Source organism: Triticum aestivum, chromosome 2B, assembly GCF_018294505.1.
Source record: "Triticum aestivum cultivar Chinese Spring chromosome 2B, IWGSC CS RefSeq v2.1, whole genome shotgun sequence".
NCBI lineage: Eukaryota > Viridiplantae > Streptophyta > Magnoliopsida > Poales > Poaceae > Triticum > Triticum aestivum.
This window is the reverse complement of record NC_057798.1, coordinates 577,216,786-577,226,888: the sequence shown is the minus strand read 5'-3', so window position 1 is coordinate 577,226,888 and position 10,103 is coordinate 577,216,786. Positions and strand designations below refer to the sequence as shown.

The 10,103-nt window shown below is 42.0% G+C and overlaps 1 long non-coding RNA gene across 1 annotated transcript; it reads left to right on the top strand.

Annotated features, from left to right (window-relative positions):
* Window positions 1–429: 429 nt before the first annotated feature.
* On the top strand, window positions 430–3,791 carry LOC123041700 (uncharacterized). Its single transcript, XR_006418605.1, has 8 exons — window positions 430–793; window positions 1,692–1,746; window positions 1,825–1,909; window positions 2,295–2,349; window positions 2,427–2,500; window positions 2,991–3,045; window positions 3,124–3,207; window positions 3,290–3,791. It is a non-coding gene; the product is annotated as an uncharacterized lncRNA (long non-coding RNA).
* The last annotated feature ends 6,312 nt before the right edge of the window (window positions 3,792–10,103 follow it).

Sequence of the window (10,103 nt, the reverse complement as noted above, 5' to 3'; positions counted from 1 at the left end):
GTTTTCAAGAGGCACGGCCGTGCCTCTCGCGAAAGCACAACCGTGCCTCTCGCGAAAACAAAACCGTGACTCTCCCGAAAAAAATGCATTTTTTTGCGAAAAAAATTATTTTTTTAAATTTTTTTGTCGAAAAGCTAAAGAAGACCGGTAGAAAACCAAAACGTAAAAAAATCCGAAAAAATCCCATTTAAAAAGCCGAAAACGCATGCGTAAAAGTAAAAAGAAAAAACGAAGAAAGCGCGACGCGTGATGAATGACTGTGAGCGCGCCAAGTAGTGCTGATCGTTGCGAGCTCCTGAAGGCGCGCTCGTTAATTAGTTGCTCCCGGCTCTTACAACAGCGAAATAAAATGCGCCTGAGGGCCCGGAGCAGCTGTCTATACTTGGGCCGTGTACCTCGGCCGCCACCCCACGGCCCATTTAACTCGCCGGACCACGGCGCGGTGCGGCGCGGGGCGTGGGGAAGCCGCCTGCGAGCGAGCGCCGGGAAATATAGCGGCATTCCGCCGTTTCCGACTCTTCTCTCTCCCCCCGCTTTCCTGCTCCGCGTCCCCTTCCCATCTCCGGCAACTAGGCTTACCCGCGACGACACAGTTCGCTCTCCTACGCCAGCCAGCCACCACACCGCCCGCCTCCGCCGGTACTCGAGGTCGCCCAGCAGCGGCGCCTCTGCCGCAACGCAGCCCCAAACCCCCAATCCCCCCGCCGCGGCCTCACCTGCGCCGGTGCTCCTTGCCGCCCTAGACGCGGCAGATCTCCAAGCTCCCCACCGCAGCGGTGCCGCAGAGGTAGAGGTAAGCCGTTCTAAACCAATCACAGGTTGCGAGGCAAGCTGTTCTCTCCAACGGCGATTGGGTGATACGTGCTTGGTATGCTTTGTATGTGGTTGCTTAATCATCTGCGGAGACGGATTGTATTCCGTGTGTTGGTTCGCGCTTGGCCTCATGGCTCTCCGACTGTAGAGTAGAATTGCAGAGATGCTCGTCATAGTTTGCAAATTTGTGCGCGCACTCCCAATTTTTTAATCCAATGTCGAAACTCAATGACATGTAGCTCAATGCAGTTTGTTCCAGATTTCAGAATTTTGAGGCTTGATCTATCATAGGTTTGCATGCTGAAATCCAGTGCCTCCATCGTGACCATGTAATAATTTCGTGTTATGAATGTTGAATCAGAGTTGGTAAGAAATTATTCCATGAACAAACCGAAGTAAAATTTAAATAACTCTCTACTATTAATGCACTATTTTTATTCATCAACCATTTCATGATAATACATTGAATGCTCTTTTCATTGGTTAAATTTACAATCATTTCTGAATCTGAAACATAGTCAACTTGGACAGTCAAATGATTTCAGTTTTGTATTTGGATACATTGTTTTTCTTTCTTCTGCGGACTCTGATAACCATCCTCGTAGCTAAGTAATACTATGTTGCAATGTTTTTATTTGCAAGAGATGTTTCTACTACCGAGCGAGCAAGGTGGTGAAATAAAAAGCAAGTCATAGTGTCCTCTCTTCACATCAAGTTTAACAAACGAAATTATCTTATCAGTTATCTGTATAAGCATTGATAGTGTTATATCTCAACTCCTCATAGTGCACTTCCCTAGCAAAGCATGGGCTCATTAGTTAGTACTATTCTTTTGAGAAGATGCCCGATTGATTTGGTTGTTGCAAATGTACGTGCAGGTCTTGTTCTAACCATCACACACACTAAGTCGGAAAATTTCTAGGCTTGCTTGAGGTTTGCGTCTTCTACTGTATATTATTTTCCTTACATTCTTGGATATTTTTTTCTCACATGGAGTGATTGTATTCTCAGGATAAGGAGAGGCTGTGTGTCATAGAGCCACGTCCTTGTGGCTCTCGGAGACTCTACTCTCTCTGAGAGTTCAATTGGAGTTGAGGTAAGAATCTGAAACATAGTCAACTTGGGCAGTCAAATGATTTCAGTTTTGTATTTGGATAACTTGTTTTTCTTACTTCTGCGGACTCTGCTAACCATCCTCGTAGCTAAGTAATACTATGTTGTAATGTTTTTATTTGTAAGAGATGTCTCTACTACCGAGCGAACAAGGTGGTGAAATAAAAAGCAAGTCATAGTGCCATCTCTGCCCTCTCTCTCGATCAAGTTTAACAAACAAAATTATCTTATCAGTCATCTGTATAAGCATTGATAGTGTTATATCTCAACTCATCATAGTGCAGTTCCCTAGCAATGCATGGGTACATTAGTTACTATTCTTTTGAGAAGATGCCAAATTGATTTGGTTGTTGCAAATGTATGTGCAGGTCTTGTTCTAACCATCACGCACACTAAGTCGGAAACTTTCTAGGCTGGCTTGAGGTTTGCGTCTTCTACCTATATTATTTTCCTTACATTCTTGGATAAATTTTTCTCACAGGGAGTGATTTTGTTCTCAGGATAAGGAGAGACTGTGTGTCATAGAGCCACGTCCTCGCGGCACTCGGAGACTCCACTCTCTGTGAGACTTGTTGTAAGAATCTGAAACGTAGTCAACTTGGACAGTCAAATGATTTCAGTTTTGTATTTGGGTACATTGTTTTTCTTACTTCTACGGACTCTGATAACCATCCTCGTAGCTAAGTAATACTCCCTCCGTCCGGAAATACTCGTCGAATGAATGGATGTATCTAGACATATCTTAGTTTTAGATGCATCCATTTTTATTCATTTCTCTGACAAGTATTTTGGGACGGAGGGAATACTATGTTGTAATGTGTTTATTTGTAAGAGATGTCTCTACTACCCAGCAAACAAGGTGGTGAAATAAAAGCAAGTCATAGTGCTCTCTCTCCAGATCAAGTTTAAAAAGTGAAATTATCTTATCAGTCATCTGTATAAGCATTGATAGTGTTATATCTCAACTCCTCATAGTGCAGCTCCCTAGCAAAGCATGGGTACATTAGTTACTATTCTTTTGAGAAGATGCCTGATTGATTTGGTTATTGCAAATGTACGTGCAGGTGTTGTTCTAACCATCACACACACTAAGCCGGAAAATTTCTAGGCTGGCTTGAGGTTTGTGTCTTCTACCCTATATTATTTTCCTTAAAATCTTGGATAACTTTTTCTCAGAGGGAGTGATTGTATTCTCAGGATAAGGGGTGACTGTGTGTCACAGAGCCACGTCTCGTGGCTGTCCGAGCCTCCACTCTCTCTGAGACTTCAATTGGTGTTGAGGTATGTATATCCGAACTCTTTCCCTTAATTTTATATGTTTAAAGGTTCTTGTCAACTTATTAACATTTTTGTCAATGTGAAGGTTGGAATATAGTGAGCACTAAACTCATGTTTTTGCCAAGTTCTTTTGAACAAAGGTTAAACGTGAGAATGGAATTCCTTGTCAAGAATGGTTCATGGAATATGAGAATGGAACTCCCGTTTTTATATTTCAATCAAGTTATCAAGAATGTTTGGGGACCATGTTATTTGTTAAATGACTGGTACACCATAGACCATGAGGATGGAACTCTTGGTTGCCTCAAGCAATTAAGCAAGAATTATTGGAGTCTTGGAGATCATGTTCTTTGGAGATATACCATGAGAATCAAACTCTTTTTATTATCTTAGCGGTCATCTTGCAAGGCAATGTTTTCAAGCCAATACATGAACAAGTTTTAGTGTATTCCAAACTGGTAAATGGAGTAACTTGCTTGTAACGTTTCATTTTGTGGTGTAAATGTAAATTTATAGTCCTTGATGAATTACTTTAAATCTAAACTCATGCCAGTTCTCCAAAATGCTAATTGTCCATTGTCACGTGGTTTGGTGGGTGCGAGTGTTTGCATGTGGCATGTTTGTGCCATTTTTGCTGTTTCTGTGAAGTTGGAGTTGCCATCTCGTGTATGTGCGATGAGGCGCCAATGTTGGTGTACTTGTTGCCTGTGGTGGTACTGGTCGTGACGGAACAAGACTAGTTAGCGATGACGAGACATCATGTGTGGTGTTGGTGGGTGACAAGGAGCTAATAATGAGTTTGGTGAGCCACACAAAGTGGGCCTCAGGTCATGAAGATATCACTTGACTTTACTGACTATGTTCATTAAACCACACTCACAAAAATTATTTTTCTGACTATAATCGTTAAATCACACAGCAATCACAAAATGTATGTCTTGAGTATGTGTGTTTAAACTATTTTACTATTGATCATACTAAAGGGGGCCTGTCATGTGTGTGTAAACTATTGTTCTACTGATTGTACTAAAAGGAGATTTTCCAGGAGGATTAACATATGTAGAAGTGATTCAAATTGATTATTCCGTGCATCCATGCAAGGTCAAATTATACGTTGGCTTGAATTATTTATCTGACGGTTATGCCATATATTGACTAGTTATTGAAAATCAAGAAGTTTGACCACATGCTTTCTAAGATGTCACCAAATTTGCGCTGGAAGTCTGTATCATTTGTGCTTTTTGTCTCACACGTAATGGGTTGACGCATCTCTACTATGGAACTGAGATAATAATAGTCTGTAGTATTTGATTTGGAAAGCAAGAGATGTTCAATCATCTCTTGCTTGCTTATACATGAGCGTGTCCCTGCAATATTCAATTTTTGCATTGTGTTTTCATGTTTCTGTTGCAAGTCTACTAGGTTATAGGAGCAATCAAACACTTTAATATTTTTTGTTTATTTGATCCCATGTTATCTAATATTGTTTGCCGTGTGTATATGTGTGTATGCAGCTATCAAATGGATTTTGATTTTTTCTCCACGCTAGGTGCGTATTACTATATAAAGACATTATTTCAATGAATATGAAGTGGTACTAATCTAGAAACATTCTATAACAGGATTTATTCTTGGCCTTTTCATACTCATATCACCTTGGTGCGTCCAATTAAACCCTAATGGAATGAGCTATGTGGTTTTCATTATGTAAAATATTATGGCTTACGTTTTGTCAACAGCTGGAGGCTTGCCCACTTGAGCAGCCAACGAGGTTCTCTTGGAGAGCCTCTACTTGAGGACAGGTCTTATGTTGATTTTAGTGCTTGGCTGCCCTCTTGGTTTGCACTCTCTGTTGGAGCAGCTTTGTCTTGGATCTGGTTTTTCTCAATGGCCAGCCCAAGCTTGACATACATGGATACTCTCATATGGTCTGCTGAAAATGGGTATATGCATGTTATAGTTATACTCTCCGTGATCATCAATTTTGCTGGGATACTATGGCTTTGCATCTTGAACTATAGAAAGGTACGTGAACCTTTGACTTTTTACTAGTATATATTGTTAGTAAGTTGTAACAAGACACTACTTTTCCTTTCTTCCTAGACCTTGCTGTGTGTCGCTGGAGCGAGTGTCGCATTTTCTATTCTTGCTGTTCTGGTGGTTCTTCTTCAGAGCTCAATAAGTGGAATATATTTTCTTGGATCCTTGGCTGTTGTGCTCACGGTTATTAGCAACATCTGTAGGATTATGTCACTGGTAAGTACCTTTCCAGGCGTTCCACCGTGGCTAGTGTCTACAAGTCTGCATATACCCTATTCAGTTGCACGGAAAGTTCATTTATCCCCAAGATGCATGCAGTGAGGAAAAAGCGCATTTACTGAAAAAAGAAGATGAGAGAAGTTCAATATTATTGCAGGGAAATCATCAGTTCTCTACTCTTGCTCTGGCCGTCGCTTTAGCTGGGGCTGTGGCTGGCATATGCTGGATTCTAAAGGCCCTCCTTGTAGATTCCTGGACAGTTGCTGATGGGGATCCGTTGGTTGGGTTTTGGGCTGTATTCTTCAAGAAGAATTTCTTTTGGAAGGTGATGTTAGTTCTCCATGTTTCCGAGGACTTCCATCTATTGTTATTGTCACAATTAATTTGTTGTTAACACAAGTATGTTTTCTGTGCCTAGGTTTCTTCTGTGACGGGAAGTGCCATCCGCACCAGGGATTGTGTGTGCCTCATCATGCTTGGCGGCGGACCTGCGATGGTGCTGCAGGAGATCAGGCAGAGCTGGCTATCGTTACTGCAAAAAGTGAACATGTCCTCAGATCAGAAGTAGCCTCAGTGACTCGCCATAGAAACTACTTCCTTTCCTGCAGTTGGAAGCTCAGGCAATTATCTTCGGCACAGAGAAACTCATGCAACTACACCGCACATTGAATACGTTCCTTTCGCCTGTGATATAGTACGTAGTACAGAACTGAGTAAGAGCAGCTCCATACACCACACTGAATATGTGCTCCACTTCGCCATAATTGCAACGTTGTTATGGATAAATAGCGAATCCATGAACATCACCGATGCCCTCGCATTGTATTTCCTGGAGAGTGTTTGTAGCAGCAGTCTACTTCATCAAGGAGTTAGTAACGTAGGCAATTGCCTCATGCGTGATGAAAATTATATTTGCCGGTGGAATGGTATAGCTAGTTGACGACGCAAAAAGTCAAATTGGTTTGCAGTCGGTTTCACCGAGCCCTTCTTATTTTGGGGCGTGCTAGGCCGCTAGGCGCCGGATCCAGCTTGCCTGCTCCCTTCCCATGCTCCCATCCCTAGGCGCCAGCCCCAAAATCAATCGGCTCGTTAGCCCGTTGGATTTGCCACATGTTATGGCGGATCACACCACGCACGAGCGGAATATAAGGTTTGACCCTGTTGTCCTCTATTGTCTCGTCAACATCTCCTCTCGCTCAGCAGCGTTGCCCGCCTGTAGCGTCGTTGGCCCCTTGCAATAGGGTGCCTTGTAGCACTGCAACGTCGCCTGGCCGTGGCTCACAGCAACGACGGCTGCTGTGACCACCCCCTTGAGCGTCGACGAGCTCTGTGGTCCCGGCATCATCCATGGCTCGCAGCAATGACGACGGCTGAGACCACCGCCTTGAAACGTCGACGCGCTCTATGATCGTAGCACCGCCCACGACTTGTAGTGGTGGTGAGGTCCTGTAGTTGTAGCATTGACGAGCATGTTCCTTGCTGCATAGTGCCCTTCATCCGGCTCGCAGTGCTGGTGAGCGCTACCCTTGCAGTAATGCAGCGTGACCTCCCTCCCCCCCCCCCCCCCCCCCCCACCGAAATCTCCTAAATGAAAAATCTGATTGAAATCCGTTTTCATCATGAAATCCGTCGTGACGAGCACTTCAAAACTAGATCTCATATCGATATGTTTCGACGATATTTTTTGACGGTCAAAGTTGCCATATTTATTGCACATAAATTGTCATGGTGTTTACATTGAAGTTGTGGTGATATGTTTTAACTACTTTTTCTTCCATGTTTAAAGTAAACTTTGACATATTATAAAAAAGGGAATTAAGGAGAATGGTGTTTTGGCTCTCGGCCTCCATGGAGGCCTTTATTATGAAAAATTCAAAATTTAAAAAATCTGGTTTAAAAAAATCTGAATCTTTTTTGTACGAGTAAACAAGGATGTGAGGCGTGTGTGCGTAAAATTTCAGGGTGAAATACATTGAAATACAAAAAAAACAAATTCATGCTCTGTGAGGATGAATAATATCATGTGTTAAAAAAGCCCCAGATTTGTCTTTTTTGCTCAGTCCTCACTTCAAAGTATATCGTCCTGGAAATTAACACACTTGTGCACTATGCCTTCATCTATGTCTGTATTTTTTCAGATTTTTTTGTAATGTAAAAATATGAATTTTCATGAATTTTGAATTTTGCATTTGAAGGCCTTCATGGAGCTCGGCCTCCAAAAGCAGTTTTCGGGAATTAAGAAACTAACTTGCCATTTGGACCATGTTGCTTCGTACTGGCACTTATCATTTGGGTTATTCAAAATACCACCGACGTGCCAAAAACATAAGACGTCACCCTCAACTCTTCCTAGTTCCCCAGATTTACTTGTAATTTGACTCCGTTCCTTCCATAAACCCTACCCTGCTCTTGCCATCAACAAAGTGGGCTGGATGTAAATATGGCTTGTGCAGTTTAACCCCTAGTAATTAATATATTACAGTGGGAGCCTCTCCCACTGTCCAAGGCTAAAGAAAAACATAAGGCGCCACTAATAAACTATCTTTAGTGGCATAGATACCGTGAGCAGCGTCACTTTTATTCTAGGAAATACCTGCCGCATGGGGTATTACACAGATGCTATTGCTGTCACTCCTATCATAAACGTGCTCCAAACTACCGGTACTTTGAGACTTTACCAAGGGTGTAGTGTGCTAAATGGGCGCCATTGTTAGTACTCCTATCATAAGCGAGCCCCTAACGACCCAATGCCACAGACCAAATTTGACAAAGCATATACAAATATTCCATAATTAACATAATAAGCACATATTCGTACGAAACAAATTTAAGTACATTACATGTGCTACTTAATGTTTCATTATACATATATCTCAATGGATCAGGGACGATCATGCCAAAATAATAACTATGCCTGGCAAAGGTCAAACTATGACATCTTGCTTATCATTGCTCCAAAACGTAGTACACTACCTATAGATAGCTAGCTAGCTATAAACCGTTGCAATGTTGTAGTAGAAGGAAGCGCCTCCAAGAGATGTCCGGGAAAGTCCAAACCACTTTTGCAAGGTGGTTCTATTCGTATCCCTGATGCTTTCCAGGATCACATGCGTGCCATCCCAGAGGAGATCCTTCTGAGGACGAACACTCGTTGTGACTAGTGGGTCAAGCTCCGGGATGTCAATGAGATGCTTTCCATTGATCAAGGGGGTTGGCTTTGCCATAGCTCAAAGTGTGCAGATTGGGTACTTACTCACCTTCAAGGTCTAGACTGAAGTTGGTTTGAGGGTGGTCATCTCCGACCTTTTTCGCGTTGAGGACTTGATGTGGTGTTCAAATGCGGCAAGCATGATCCAACACTTGCCATGATCAAGGAGTTGTGTTTGTTGTGTGTTAGTCCGTGAACCCGGAACTAGTATGCCTAAATAGCAGTGTGGTCATACCTCCGGTTATGTATTAATGCTAAGACAATTATTGTGTTTATGTTTGTGTGTCATTTATAATGCTTTTGGGTAATATGTGCTAATATTAACCATATGCTTATTAATTTGAGTATGTGTATGTGTATGACGATCATGTAGGGGGGCAACAACGCCCTTTATGTGCAAAACGAATTGTGTTTGAATGAACTAGGGATAAAGTTGTACAATGCAAATAAACGAAACATACTCCATATACCCTGCTTTGCTTCTGGGTTGCATCTGACCAAGCAAAACCAATCCAATCGAACTATACTATAACACCATATTGTAGACTATCATCTCATAGGTTAACATAGTAATTTTAGATGACTCATTTAGACCTTCTTTCTAATAATTCACTTAGCTTTGAACTTGAATTCATAAAAGCATGTTTCATATAGTTTGCTTAACTTCTTTGTTGTAGTTGAGCTTTGCACCAATGACGCAAGGTGATGGCATCATTGCTGGCATGTAATAAGGTATTGCTGGCATGTAATAAGGTATTGCTGGCATGTAATAAGGTATTCACGTCTTGTCCTAGTATCAACACTGTTGAGTGGACTTTGTGGATGACATGTGGAGCTTCGGTCTGGGATGACCTGGGCCCCGATTTTGTGTTCATTTCGTGCAAGTGACTTTGACGGAGTCCTTCGGTGGTGTGGACGGCGACGGTTCATGTTTCAGTACGTTTGCTTTTTCATTGTTCTATGAAGCATGGTCGTTTTGGCTTCGTAGGGGAAGCTAGTGATCTAAGGCGTCCCTGGTTCTATCTGATCGTATCTTAGGTGGTTATCCAATGTTTCATGTTTCAGTACGTTTGCTTTTTCACTGTTCTATGAAGCATGGTCAGTTTTGGCTTCGTAGGGGAAGCTAGTGATGTAAGGCGTCCCTGGTTCTATCTGGTCGTATCTAGGTGGTTATCCAACGTTTGGTTCTCGGGTGTATATACACCCTATATGGAAAAATAATTAGCAATTCAATAAAAAGTCAAAAATATCTGAAAATATTTTTGAAATAAATTTGACGTTTGCTATACTTGTGAGAAAAAAATCACAAAAATAAAATCACCCTTTGACTTATTTAAAAAAAAACAAATTTTCAGGCAAAATAGTGTGAATAGTGACCTATAAATCTGTTGAAAAAGAGGCGTTTAGGAACACCTAGGCTCTAGGCAATGGT